Raw genomic sequence first — 15,382 nt, forward strand, 5'->3', positions numbered from 1 at the left:
AGATGGATTCCAGTATCGGGTTAGCTTGTACGCTATAATCAAGTCACCTCTCAATCTTCTCATTGATAAACTACACCAATTGAGCCCTTTAAATCTCTCTCTGTGGCTACATTTACACTGCACTTAGGAAGGTGCTTCCCCAGCTCAGGAGACAGACACACATCCACTGGCTCTGCTTGAGGTAACAAGCTAAAAATAGCCAGGGGTAGCTTGGGTGACAACTCCGGCTAGCCACCCAAGTAAGTATACAGAGGGTTTGTATTTGGGCGGCTAGCCCAATCTGCTGCCTGTGCTACCCGTCGCTACATTGCTATTTTTAGTGTGCTAACTCAAGCAGAGCTAGTGCATGTCTGTCTCCCCGTAGACAGTAGACACCTAGCTCCCAGGAGACATATCCGGTAAGGCATTTTCTCCAGTTGTTCAAAATTTTTGTGGCTCTTTTCTGTGCTTTCTTCAATTTTTCACCATTGCCAGAACTGCACGCTGTAGTCCAGTATTGGCCTCATGAATATCATAGACAGACGGAAAATCATTTTGTCTGAAAATTCATCCTGGAGTCTGTTACTCATTGTTCAGTATTTGATCTCAGAAGCAGAATTTCATACACAGGAACTCTACTGATGTCTAATAGTACAAATACAGCTACTGATTCTACAAACAGTCACGGACATGCATAACTTCACTCAAATGAATAGTTCTGTGTAAGCCAATGGGACCACTCATGTGCATAGGGTTGCATTTATGCTGAAGGATGTGCAGGATTAGGACCACTTGGATTTAGTGGGGGCATTGATGCCAACTTGGCACAGAATTTTTGTTTTTCCTTGGATTGTTTTTTTGCTTTTCTGGGTCTGATAAAGTAATATCAACCATTTGTTGTTATTTGCATTGGAGCTCTTAAACTATAAATAGGAGTGGAAATATCTCTTGCAAATGTCTCAGTTTTGATTTCTGATGTGCAGAAAAGATCATTTAAATTATCTGAATGGCTGAACAAAAAAGTGCAAGACTGAAATTCATGATTATTGGATGGCTTGACTCTGAGCAGTGGTCTGCTCCAATTAACCAGTCAGTCTGTGGACTCTCTTTAAGAGGAATTGTGGGGGAAATAATAATCAATAACTTGCTTCATATATCCTTGTTTAACAAATATGTTTAAAATATACATTACTCATTACCGGCTAATGAGTTACACTATGTGAATGTGGTAGAGAAATTATGCATTCAGCAATCCCAAATGGGGAATTATCTGGTGCAGTACGTTAAAGCTTTTTCATCAAGGTTTGATTTCAGATATGGCTTAGGCCATTGATGATCGCAGTATATCCATCAGCCACCATTTAATCATGGGGCATGGCACAACTATAGTGGAATGATACTGAGTTCAATAATTTCTAAGGTCTGGATCCTGCAGGCTGTTCCACACATGTATAGCCTTATGCCCATACAGAGCTCCATTGGAGCTGAGGGGGTTTGGGGATTCACCTGCCTGGAGTTCTTTGTAGGATTTGGGCTTAAATCAATGGTAGCACTTTCTTTCTTCCTCCTTCGTCTACTTGACAATCTTGTAAGAAGTCAGATTCACCAGTGCTGGCACAGAAAGATGTAACTGACATCCTTCCCTGCAAAGCACATCCCTGTGCCTCAGGGATGATCCAACAGAGGGCAAGTGCTGTTTTCCACTGTGGAGAGGAGCAGCTTTAGTTTGCAATCAGGACTCTTCCAGTGTCATCCTGAGGAAAACAGCTGAGATGATATGCTGGATTAGCACATCCCCTGGCTTTGTCTTTGCCTGGTTATACTTGGGCTGTGCTGGCTACTAGAAGGCCTCCTAAACAGAGAAGGTGGTAGTGGTCCTCTTTTGCCACCTCTCCTGATGGACTTTCTCTCCAAGGTGTCTGGATTTCTCCTGGAAAACTTGGTTAAACCTGTCCCTGGGTCTTTAGCCTTCACTTGGAGTGCACATGGACATCTCTATATAGAACATGAAAATCGCACTGGAACTTTCCCTTTCTCCCTGGTCATGTTGTTAATAAGCTCTCACAGATCAATGCCAAAAGCTTTTCTTTCCCTTGTCACTTTCTTCAGCAGTCTCATTTGAGCCTGATGCCATGTCAGCTTTTAATAGCTCTAATTGTCTAACTGTGGTATGAGGTGTGGGATAAACAAAGCCTTTCTAACACTTCACTCGCTATGCCATCAATCCCCAGGAAAATGTCTCTCTGTCTCAGGGATGTCCTTCAGCTTCTTTCATGAATGTTAAGGCCTATAATTTATTTAGGCCTTCAGCAATGTCAACCTCATCTGTCACTATTAGTACATTCATGTCCCTTAATGACCCAGTTGACTTTTTCTCTGTCTGTTTGCTTTTTTTCTTGAGTACCTCATGTGCTTCCTATGTGTATCTTTAGTCTTGGCAGAATTTTTTTTAAAATAAATGTGACAGTTAATATCGACTTAAATTTTGAACTTTCACCCAATTTTAGTGTTTTTTAATACATTTTCAGTTTCCCAGCATGATGTCGGTGATCCCTGCATGCACAAGGCCTGGGAAGGCTGCAGTCCTGGCAGGGCAGAGCACAGCAGAGACCCCTAGCCAGGGAGGGGGATGAGCTCCCATCTGTCAGGGAAGCTATCTTACTGCTGAATAACTCCTGCTCAGGGTCACCCCCTTATGCTCCCAGCTGGTGAGTGGGTGAATGGAGCTGAGGCAGAGGAGCGTCAGAGAGCTCCTTGCATAGCCGGGGGTCTGGAAACTGGATCCCTGCAGGCACAAGGGGCAGGGGAGGCTGCGCTCGTCTACTGCTATCCATGGATTTTTTGTTGTTGATTTCTATGCATCAGGTGAAATCAACATTTACTGCTGACTGACAATTTAAATTGAATCCTGCCAAGCCTATTTATCTTTATTCACTTTGAAACATATTTTCTATTTTAACTTTTTTTATGAATGTTCCTCTATTCCTCGGATGGCCAACTAGCGTTGATCAATATTAGCATTAACTAACTTTATTATCTTTACTATACTTCAGTGCCTAAAGAGTAAGATTGCTGGAATCAAGCTACCAGCTATGCCACTGGACCTAGGAAATTTTTTTTCTTCTTGAGCTATTCCCATATAACCATAGCTGTTTTTTTAAAACATTCACTAAATATTTACTTTGCAGAGTTGCCTATGTAAAATAACTATTATTTGCATCTTAAAAAGAACAAAGCTAAGATTGGTGCTCTGCTTGGCTAGGTGCTGTAAAGGTAAAAGACAATTGGTGTCCCAAAGAGCTTACAGCTGGAGCTGGTCAGGAACTGAAATGTTTTTTCTTGGGAAAGGATCAGTTTCAGTGAGCTTCTTGACTTGAAAAAAGTCTGAAAGTTTTTGAAATTGTCAAAATGTTTCATTTTGATACTTTGAAAGCAAAAATAAATTCAGTTTTCTGGTGTGAAACAACTTTTCACTTTGAAATGTAAGTTAGTTATAATTATTTATTATTAATTATTATTATTAATAAATAATTAATAATAATGCAGGTCAGAATCAAAACAAAATGTTTTGTTTAACCTAAACCAGAATATTTTTGGGGGGATTTTCAGGCTGTGAAAGCTTTTGACTTTTCCTCCTGATTTGAGATGGGAAAACTTTTGAAATACAAAGAAACCATTTCCTGTGCAGGTCTACTTACAAGCTAAATAGAAAAGACAAAGGATGAAGTATTATTCCCATTTTACATATGGGGAACTGAGGTACAGAAAGATCTACTGACCTGCTGGAGGACACAGAGGGTGCATTTATATTGCAAACCCCCCTCACAGCAGAGTGTCTCAAAGCCTGGGCCAACTGACTCAGACTTGCAAGGCTAAAAATAGCAGTGCAGATGTTCCGACTTCAGCTGGAGTCTGGGCTTTGAGACCTGGGGAGGGGGTGGGTCTCCGAGCCCAAGCTCCAGCCCAAGCTCAAATGCCTATGCTGCTATTTTGACTCTGTAGCATGAGCCTGAGTTAGTTGACCCCAGCTCTGAACTCACTGCCGTGGTTTGTTTTTTACACTGTAAACGTACCCATAGCGAGTCTGTGGCTGAGCTGGTCAAAGAACCCGGATCTTCCGAGATTCAGTCTAGTGCCTTAGCTGTAGGACCGTCTTGTCAGAAACAGCATTACTTGGCATCTCTATGCAGTTTCAGGAGAGAGGTCAATAACTGAATGATCATGGAAAGTGAACTACTCTTTCACCCCTAGAAGTGGCCTTTCCAGAGCAGGTTTGAGTTGGGCTAATGGGATAGTACAAGCAGAAGTTTCTGCTGACAGTGCTGTATCCTATTGTATGGAGAAACAGAGAACTTGAGTCTTCAGGGCTGCCTATCTGCCACACTTTCACTTAGGAAAAGGCTCATTCTGTTTCCACACGCCCTTTTGTCTCTTTGCTTTTGTTGGCTAGAAGCAGGTAAAAAATAACTCTACATGGATGTTGTTTCAAAAAATTTGGAGAGTTTTGAATTTTATTCTAGATTTTTTTTTCTTTTTGTAGAGAGTGATTGTAAAATCAATAGCTTTTTTTTTTTCACCCTAACAAATGGTTGAGTTTGAAAATGAGTTGGGTTCTGGGCTTTCACATTGCAAAATGATTTAAGTGTATTGGATTTCTTTTCATGTTTAAAAAGAAACTTCAAATCCTTCCAACCGACAAACTATAAAAGTTATAGCGCTGCAATAAATTTAAATTGTTCTACTCAACATCAGTCCAGACACTAGATGCTGGTTTCAATAAAATTAGTTTTAGTTTTTTTGAAGCAGAGTATTGCAGCTGGTTTGACAGATGAGAGGCTCCTGTTCTGGTGGACACAATGAGAGTGCTGACAGACCTGACTTGAAATAAGAGTCACTGTGGTCTGAATCAATTTCAGTTCTCAAATATGGGGAAAAGGGCAAAAAGTTAATCCTGGCTTCCCTACCTTAAGTGTGTCTGAATGCCTGTAACAGGAGGCTGGGCTTGTCTGAAATGCTCCATCCTGATAGCAGGTGTTGCTCCTATTGCAAAAGGGACATGTAGATTCTGCAGATACATGGGTGGCTTGTTAGCCTAATTGGTATAAGGGAGGTGGGAGTGGCTCTTTGGAGAGAAAGATGAGCTGTCCTGAAATAAGAATTCCAACAGCAGTCCCTGAGGCTGGGAAGAAGGCTTCAGCTGAACTTTATATTGTTATTAATAAAGCCAAAACCCCAGCAAGAAGCTGAGATTTTGTCTCTTCACATGAATTCTGATTTAGAGCAGGTTTGGAAAGGCTCCTGCTCACAGTTTTCCTGCTCCTCTCATCTTTTGTTTCTTATTGATTTAAAGTTCCGTGTTCTGCAGTTAACTCCAATATTCCAGCAAAATTGCTGTCTGCCTCTTTCACTAGCTGCCAGGGGACAGCTTGGCAGTTTCAGGTGAGTGCCCTTGAGTAGCTGCTCTCCGCAACATCCAGCGGGCTCAGACTGGTAAGTGTTGGGTGGTTAAACATTGGGCTAGCAGTTCTTGTACGTCATGGGGCTTGTTCCTCATCTGTTGCTGCTTCCTAGGAGAACAGAAGCTGTGAGTGCTGCAGAAGTAGGTTTAGCTCTTTGGAGGGAGTAAATGTCTCCTGACTTCAAAATTTCTCTGTCAGGTAACTGATTGGTAATGGCCCTTAAGGATTCTGAGTGGAGGTACGTCCATTCCTTGGCAAGAATTTTGATGACCGTGATTTGGATGGAATGGTTTGCAAGGGAGGGGGTTTTCAGAGTTTCAAAAGGGAGGGATGATGTAGGAGACTTGCTCTCTTCCTCACTATGAGTTAGCAGATACCATTTGTGGAAACAGACTAGCTGGGGGCATTTAGGTATACATTGCTGTTATTCTGTGTGATTTCTATTCTGACCAGTATACTTGCTATAGTTCTGGCTTTGCCTGGTAGTTTGTTACTGTGTTGAGCTCTGACTCAAAAACACAACACAGATTATGTACATTGTGCATTTCAATTCCTCACTTAAGTATCTATGGCAAAACCACCCATGCTATCTTCTGGAGTTCTTAAAAATGAATTACTGCTGCTTTCCTAGCTAGTAATTAAAATATAAGAGCCCAAGCTATCTGTGGACTGAAAGAGAGGTGGTCATCTTACTTCCTGTTTCAGATTCTTTTCTTTCTGGTTTCTTTATCCCTGCAGAAATGTGGTTTTTCCTCCATGATGCAGTCAGTCCGTTTGCTTAGTGATAACAAACATTGGTACCATGTACAACGTCTGTATGTATAGGTGTTAATATATGAACTCTCTGATGCAATATTTTATTTTTCCAAAGCAATTCTTACCCCTTCATTCTGTGGATTTGATTGATGATGATTTGCATTACAGTAATCCCTAAAAGATTACATCCTAAATAGATGGGACGGGCAAAGATGAGTTGGAAGAGGCAATGGAGGCATAGCGAAATGACTTGCCCAAGGTCACATAAAAGAATAGCTGCACAGGTGGCAACAGAACCCGCCATCTGTTTCCTGGTCCAGTGCCTATCCATTAGCCCCCACAAGCCCTGTCATGTCTTGACTAGTTTCTGAAGACGATAGCTAGTGATATTTTTATCTGTGACCTGTTCTTCTGAAAGGATAAACATCTTAAACCATTTGCATGGATTTTGGTAAATTCAGTGACCCCCCTGTGCTTCTATGTTTGAACTGAATCCAACATTGTGTCAGCAAAGCGTAAAGGACTTTATCCTTATTGGTTTAGACAAATTGCTCTTGGGATGAACTACTTGATGCTTTTATTAATAGTAAATCCAAAAGGGTTACCAATTCCATTCATCCTAAAGAATTTTTAGGAGAAAGGAACAAATCTTGGAACAGTCCATTCTTTAAGCAATGTATAGTTAATGTTACTCTACTCTAACATATGAGGATAACTCATGGAACTGGCACTCAATTTATTTCTGTACAAATAGAAGCTTTAAGTCTTTTTATCTGGATAACTGAGACAAAGAAGTCATTCATACTGTTTCAGTAAGATCCCTATTTCCTCCGTCTTCCAGAACGAGTTTATCAAGTTTATGCTTCAGTGCCTGTTAAACTTGTTTCTACTGGGAAACCGACGAATAGATTTCAAATTTCTTCTGTGATATGCTCAGTTCTTTGTCATAAAATTACTGTAATATCTCATGCCATCTGTCATATTCCCTTACCACAGCAGGAAGCCTCTTCAGCTATAATGTTGCAAAGTTGAATTTAACTCTTTAAAACTGTTAGCATGCGAGTCACTGCGCATCTTGCTATTCAGCCAAAGTGTCCTGTTAAGGAGGGATGAGCACATGGGTACAAGATTTTACAAAGGGAAGCAACAATATGTCTGACAACAACAAACAATTTAATAACGATCCGTGATCTATTCTTGGTCAGTGCTGTGCTGTTACTATTAGAATGTCTTTGACCACAATCAAAGGATCGTGTCCTTGAAAGCTAAAGCTCCTGTTTCTGCATTGCTCATCTTTTCTCTTCAGGGCTGTTGTTAGCACCTGCAGTCACCTTTTGAAAATAATATTCATGTGGTGGATGAAAGTTGAATAATAGAACCAAATGTGTGCAAAATATGCATGTTTCATAGTAATAAATGGTACAAACAGGCTAGTGACTGCTTAAAAGAAGCTGGCATCTTGACAAGTCATTGGGTACCACAGCTGCCCTTCAGCAAGCTACATCAATGCCTTGTACGAGATAAATAACGGTCAAAATGTTGTACAAGGAGATGCCTCAGAAAATGTCTCAGCATTTCACTCCAACTTTCCTGTGTACTGTGTGGTGTAACTTCATTTGAGTGAGAGATGTAAAACCTAGGGCTTTAAGGAACCCCTGGAACTTTCTGAAGAAGCTTGGGTGTTGACCCTGCTGCCCTGGCCAAATTCCAGCTTGAGTAATTATAGTCATCCTTCCTAAATACCCTCTGCAGAGCTCTTTGCCAAAAGTGTCCACTTCTGTTGTAGACAAGTCTGTAATACTGCTGGTACTGATTTAATGGGTGCAATGATCTCTGCAGTTGCATAGACCCAACTCCTGCAGAGCTTAGCCCATGTATATATCTCTATGCATTGTTAGTCCTAATTGAAGACGGGGGATCTATTAAGAGTGTGTAAAGTGAAGGACATGCATAAGTTGCTATGTCTGGTTTTTTGTTTGTTTTTTTTGTTTTTTGCAAGACCGAGGTCCAAGTTTGTAATTCTGTAAAGCACCTTGTTGCCTGTGAAACTAACAATAATAACGGCAAAATGTTATTTAAGACTTGCATTTCTGATAAATTTTTAAAAGACTGAGTGAGGTTGAAACAATAAGGCTTCTTAATAGCTGCAGAATACAAAGAATTAAATGTTCTGGGAGATGCTGTCTTTCATTTGACCAAACGGAATTTCACCCTCAAAATCAGAAGATAGTGAAGTGAGTGCAGTTGTACAACAACTGTTGTATCAACAAACATTGTGTTTAAATTAATTTAATCATTCCTACTTGGTACTGACCTAACTTTGGTTTCATTTAGGCCTTTATATTTTAACACATTGAGTATCTTTTGCGGGATTTGAAATAATTGTACTCTGAGTGCTTTAAGTCACAGGAGGAGAAATGGAGATCAGTTGCATAAGTAACAGCAGATGAATGCTTAATAAACTTGTAGACTCATAACAGTGGGGAAATAATTCCACAGGCAGTTGTTCTGTTTTCATTAACTAATGAGATAGTGAATATTGATGAGTATCTATTCTGCAGGGGCTAATCACAGCATAGCAGAGTTACTTTTTACTACACTAAAAGTAGCCTGTGAGTCACTCATTTGCCATTTGTATCTATTTGCTTTTTAAGTAAACTGCTTTGCTAATACAGATTTTCTTAAAATTTTGTATACTTGAACACTTTGAACAAAATCATCGTTTTGCAGGATCAAATTTTACAGGATCAGGGCCTTGTACACGAGAATTTTGAGCTCCGTACACAGAAATTAGTGAGATCAAAGTCTTTACCCTGGAGTCTAGAATAGACTCTAAAGTGCTGGGTTTAAGGTGACAAAGGTGAACTTTTCATCTTCCTTGCTTCAAACCACGTTAGAAGTAGAACTTTCTGATTGAAGCCGTCTTTAAAGTTAATTTTTGTGCACCTGGGCTTTTAGCACTTTTAGAAATAGGGCCACTTATTAGTCTACATTTTAGGCTCCCAATTTCTGATAATCTTGGCTATACAATAGTGTTTGCTCCTACAAAAATGTCCTTTGGTCTGGATCCAAAGCACTCCATTTTACTACAGCATTCTGAGTTGTTAGTGTAGTATTTTAACAAGGATGGATAGATCTGATGAAACATGTTCAAGGGACAGCCATTTTGGTTATCCTGTGGCTTCCAATGATATTGGTATTTAATCAAGTAAAGATTTAATTTCAGCTCACAGGAGTGAGTTAAGAATGCAGAGGGAGTATGAAGAGCTGTTTTAATAATAAATTGGAGGGGAATGTTCACAATTCTTTAATCGTGTTTTTTTTTTTTTTCCACAGGAAATGTTTAAGAGGGCCCAGCAGGCTTCTGCACTCTGTCTCATTACAATTGGCAAAGCATGAATTTATGTATTCAAAGCTGCATGTGGCAAAATATGTGCTTGGGTTTATGAAAATCCTCCATTAGCTTGTTCACATTTTCCATCACCATTAAAATGTCAGCTGGGGTAACTAATACGTGGTAATATACTTGATAAATCTCACCTGCTTTTATTCTTTACCTAGTTCAGTAATAATTCAGTAGCTCAGATTGCTTCATAACTTAAATATAGTTAGTTATGCTGCCTTTAAAAAACCCAAACTACTAGCTGTAATTCCAATTTCAAATCTAATTCAGTTATTTGAGATGACATCCCAGAATTTAAGCAGCTCCCTTTCTGAACTGCTGAGATTCATCATCTGAAAACCCTCAAATTAAACCAACTTTAATTTACTGTTGTCCATAGATGGATTTATTTCTTGTTTGCTAACAACTGTGGAATCTTCTCTGAGCTGGCCTATGGGCTTGCATGGGGAAATAAGAGGGTTGTAAGGTTCTCTCTTACAACTGTGTACAGACTACCTGGGGGAGAAAGGTAGAGAACCTCTATCTTAGAGCCACTACTTCATTGCAACTCAAGTGCGTTGGTGCAGGAATGGTCAGAGACTTTCCTCTAGCTAGCACAGCTGAACCAGCATGGTGGGGGCCCTGTTCCAGGAAAAAGGGTTAGTGCCCCTTACTCTCTCCCATGGACCAAGAGGAATCTAGGGAAAAAACGGAGTGTTTCATGTATCTCATGCTGGGTAATTACATGAGGACTCCAATTTCTAAAGCTAAATTGGCTCTTTATTAAGAGTCGTAATTACAGAGGTGCTACAACTGCCGCTAGCATTTTAGCCATATACACACAGACTGACTTCCTGCTTGCAACACTTCCCACCTGCAACCAGTGCTCCTCCCTCTAAGTTTAGTGTAGCAACATGCACTGTGTGTCTACACAAGCACTGTACATCTACATAAAAGCTGGGAGCATGCCTCCCAGTCTGGGAAGACAGATGAGCTAGTGTGTGCAAAATAGCAGTGTAGATGTTTGTGGTGCAAGCTGAGTATAAAAACACCTGACCCTCTGGGCCTGTACTCAGGTGTCGGGCCTGTGCTGCAACATCCATGCTTCTATTTTTAATGCAATAGTTTGAGCAGAGCTAGCTCCTGTCTGTCTGTGTACCTGCACTGTCACTTTCTCACAGTTCTTTGCAAGATGCCAATCTAGCCCTATGTACCTGTAGCTATGCAACTCTTCTTATGCCCTGCCTCCCCCAATGAGAGGAGACTGTGATGCATCACAGGTGATGTAGTCTCACCAGAAGTTCTGGTCTAGAGAAGAACTGGAAGCATGCACTACCAAATTACAGTTCCCCGAAGGTTCTGTCAGCGTTTCTGAATTCAGTCTTTCTGGCAAAAAAAGTGTCTGGTCCATGGAATTTTCCACACGCTTTGGGGGCAGAAAACCCAGCTTCAGAACGGATCTAACTGCTCTAGTGTTACTCAGCACTTTGTAGTGCAGAGGTACCCTGAGCGTCAATTGACTTGAGTGAGAAGGGGGGCACCCAATAACTGGTAAGACCAGGCCCAGGGTTTGTACCCAAATTTGGAGCATATAAAGAAGAATTTTATAAAGCGTTGGTTGCAGTTTTGAAATATTGGGTCAGATCCTCAGCGGGTATAAACTGGCATAACTTCTTTGACTTACACCTATTGGGTCCATTACCCTTTACGTGGTATTGCCAACCTCAGGAGATTTAAATTTTTTAAAAATAATTCCATATTGTGGGTTTTGGTTTGTGTTTTATTTCTTTGTCTAGCTTGTCTTTCAATTTTTAAATTCCCCCCTGGCCATACCCAGAATGTGTGTGTGTTTGTGTAACAATTAGTGTTGCCTACTCTTCCAAATTTATTGGGTGAGGTGATTCTGGCTCTTGCTGCAGGTGTTCTCACCACCACTACACTTTTCCATCCCCTGTCTAGGAATTATCCTGTCCCCAACCTATCCCCACACCTCACCTCTGTTCCTCCTCGGGCTCTTCACCCCTCTCTCCCAGACCTAGAGGAGCTGCAGCAGGGTCCCCTTAACCCTTCCAGGGTGGGGAGGGGGGGGAAGCTCCAGGAGCTCTTCGCTCCCCTCTGCCTCCTCTTAGGACAGATGCTTGGGGGAAGGAGGTTGGGAGGACCAGATGCACTACCCTGTCTCTGTGTCTCACAGGAGGAGGAGGGAGCAGAGCTGTGCTGGGCTCTTTGCTTCCTCATTTCCCCCATACCCCACAGTCCTCTGCTGTGAGAACAGCAAACAGAAGACTAAGACTTTTTCTGGTTTCTAGCTGGAGTTTCTCGTGTCCTCTCAAGATGAGCTTGCGCACTGTTTGAAAGCCTGTCACTTGGAGAAAGAATTGCAAGAGTTGGTCATATTGTTTACACAATAATAAGTGAAGAAACCAGATGGGCAAGGCAAGCCAAATAATGTTCACTAAGTATACAAAGCATGTGGCCTATTTACATATCCACATAGCTAGTCTGGGTGTTGCTAAAACCTAGAACACAGTGAGTGAGACTAGAGGGCTTGAAAACTATTAATTGGCATACTACCCAATTCCTATACACTACCTCTCCAAGTGAAGCACTGGACCATGGCCTGTAAGCTCCTGGGTGCAGGAACTGCTCTTTTTTGTGGCTAAGAGAGCCTCATGCGTTGGGACAAGGCTTAAAAGAGTTGTCAGAGTAACATTATTTATTTAAAATAGTAGAACCCCATTTTCTGACTGACAATATGGTGACAGGAACTTGCATAGATCACTTCTGGCTGTCCAGAAACACCCAAGCCTTATGTCACTATCATATGCAGGATAAGAAACCAAAAGTACTCCAAGTACTGTTTCTTCTCCCAACAGTCTGGCTTCATTTTTCACATGGATCTCTTTAATACATTAGTTTGTTTAATCTCTGATACCGTTAAGAATGCTGTAATTGGGACAGTGCTGAGGCTTTGAAATTCCACTAAGAGAGTCACTTAATTTCCTAGTTGTTGCTTGTTCTATTTTAGCTGAAACTTCTAATTGCTTTGGGATAGAAAAGGAAAGTAAAGATGCCCACCTGCAGAAACTTGTTTTCTGCAATTTTTAAAAGATCATGAGTTTTTTTTCCCTCCAAATTATTAGCAATCACCCTTTTAAACAGGAGAGAGAAACTGAGTATGTTACACCTTCCACTTTTCAAGAACACCTTCCACTACTTGAGCCTTAGTGACAATTTGGATGAAAGAGATTAAAGTGCAAATGTTCATTCTAGTAAGTGAGAGGTGGACTTTCAAAGAGACCCACAATAAAGGGGGTGGTGAAGAGAAGATTTCCATTGGAATGTAAAGAGTGTCATCTTTATATTTTGACAAACATGAGTGATAGCTAATTACAGTGTGATACAGGGCATTTTGCTCTAACAAGCCATATTGTTTACAACATTGAATCGGGATATTTTTGGAATATGTGTCTGTGTACTTGGGCTCTGATGTGCCAGGTGATATGCAGACTTTTGAGAAGGGATGTTACTTGGTCTCCAGAACTTACTTTTGGGGGGTGGGGTTTGTGTGTACACACCTATGTAATGTTGCGAGCATATATATATATATATATTTTGACACAACCAGCAGGGAATGCACAAAGATTGTCCAGTGCTGACTCCACTAGCCTTATTCTTTTTGTGGATCATTTACCTATTTTTAAAAATCAGGGTACAGAATTTGGGTACTGTCTGTTGCATTGTACATTATAATTTATCTACCCCATCTCTTCATAAGACAAAGGCAAAAAATTCTGTGTGGTCTCCCTTCATGCACTCAACAGTGCACTCTGTCAGAAACAAATAGGAATATGGAGAGAGGGCTCTACTGGTTCAAGGTGTGGCCATGTCCTTGACCTTCATGGCCACACCTTGAACCAGTAGAGCCCTCTCTCCATATTCCTATTTGTTTCTGACAGAGTGCACTGTTGAGTGCATGAAGGGAGACCACACAGAATTTTTTGCCTTTGTCTTATGAAGAGATGGGGTAGATAAATTATAATGTACAATGCAACAGACAGTACCCAAATTCTGTACCCTGATTTTTAAAAATAGGTAAATGATCCACAAAAAGAATAAGGCTAGTGGAGTCAGCACTGGACAGTCTTTGTGCATTCCCTGCTGGTTGTGTCAAAAATAAATATATATGCTCGCAACATTACATAGGTGTGTACACACAAATCTACATCTATTTTGTCTGTGCCATCTTGCCATGTGCAGGCAGGAAGTCTGAGGCACTCTTTACTAGGATGCTTCTGCTCCCTACACAGCAGCTTGGCTTGTGCTTCATATGAAACACTTTTGTCCCAAGAATTTAAAATTGGTAATGGAAACACATCCTACAATGATGCTCTGAGATATATATGCTAAAGTATTAGGTTCTATATGGAACTAATTTAAAAAGGGACAGGTTTTATTTAGTGTCTGGGGAAAAATGACATACACAAATATATTTCTTGAGCTTAACTTCTCTTGGAAAGGCTTTCAGACGATTGAGATGAAAGATACAAGTGCTTCTATAGCAGCAGAAGAAAAAGGGATAAAAATATAGTAGTTGCTAGGTATCTTTTAAGGATGAGACTTTGCTTCTTGCATATTGTGCTTGTAGGTTAGTCCTGTGCTTGTTTTCCTCAGAGTTTTGTAAGTTGCTCTTGATATACGAACTCTAGTGTCTGAACATTGTCTGTTTAAAATATCACACTGCCAACAAATAGAAAGCTATAAGTGCTCTAGGGTGCAGAATCTCTTCAGATGAACACCTGCTCCAAAGACCACATGGGAAGTTGTTAATGCTTATGTAAACACTGACATGTTGCCACAGCTATTTAAATACCTGTGCTGTCTCTGGGAACATAGGACTGCCACTGTAAGGTATTACCAAGAAGATGCACAATCTGTAGGAAAAAATATTGCTGAAGTTATTACTTAAAACTGCAAATGCACAAAGTACTTACGTCTGCATTTACGCTCTGCCTCCATGTGAGGGTTATAGTGGATCACAAAATTAAACATGAGCCCAAAAGGCTAATATAGAATCATAGACTTTAAGGTCAGAAGGGACCATTATGATCATCTAGCCTGACCTCCTGCACGATGCAGGCGACGGGTACGTAACACGGTTCTTGTATGAAAGATGGGAAGTAATTGACCTGCTCTACTTGGCACTGGTGAGGCCTCACCTGGAATATTGTGTCCAATTCTGGGTGCCACACTTTAGGAAAGATGTGGACAAACTGGAGAGAATCCAGAGGAGAGCAGCAAAAATGGAAGGGGGGGGGGAAGGGGCTATCAAGTGAATAAAAAAATAATAGAATACCATTTATTTAAATTATTTTTGGGTGTTTTCTACATTTTTCAAATATATATTCTATTACAATACAGAATACGAAGTATACAGTGCTCACTTTATATTTTTGATTATAAATTTGCACTGTAAAATAACAAAAATAGGTGAATTGAAAAATACTAACAAAAATACTGTAATGCAATCTCTTTATCCTGAAAGTTGAACTTATAAATGTAGAATTATGTACAAAAACCCCTGTATTCAAAAACAATGTAAAACTTTACAACCTACAAGTCCAATCAGTCCTACTTCTTGTTCAGCCAGTCACTCAGACAAACAAGTTTGTTTACATTTGCAGAAGATAATGCTGTCCGCTTCTTGTTTACAATGTCACCTGAAAGTGAGAACAGGCATTTGCATGACACTGTTGTGGCTGGCATCACAAGACATTTACGTGCCAGAGGTGCTAAAGGATCATAT

General features: G+C 40.5%; 1 long non-coding RNA gene across 1 annotated transcript in view; it reads left to right on the plus strand.

The window, feature by feature from the left end:
• Window positions 1-5,062: 5,062 nt before the first annotated feature.
• LOC125620785 (uncharacterized) overlaps window positions 5,063-15,382 on the plus strand; it is a 299,119-nt gene continuing 288,799 nt past the window's right edge. Inside the window, exon 1 of the long non-coding RNA XR_007352318.2 lies at window positions 5,063-5,418. This is a non-coding gene — a long non-coding RNA (uncharacterized LOC125620785). The remainder of the gene's footprint in view (window positions 5,419-15,382) is intronic.

Source organism: Caretta caretta, chromosome 12 (genome assembly GCF_965140235.1).
Source record: "Caretta caretta isolate rCarCar2 chromosome 12, rCarCar1.hap1, whole genome shotgun sequence".
NCBI lineage: Eukaryota > Metazoa > Chordata > Testudines > Cheloniidae > Caretta > Caretta caretta.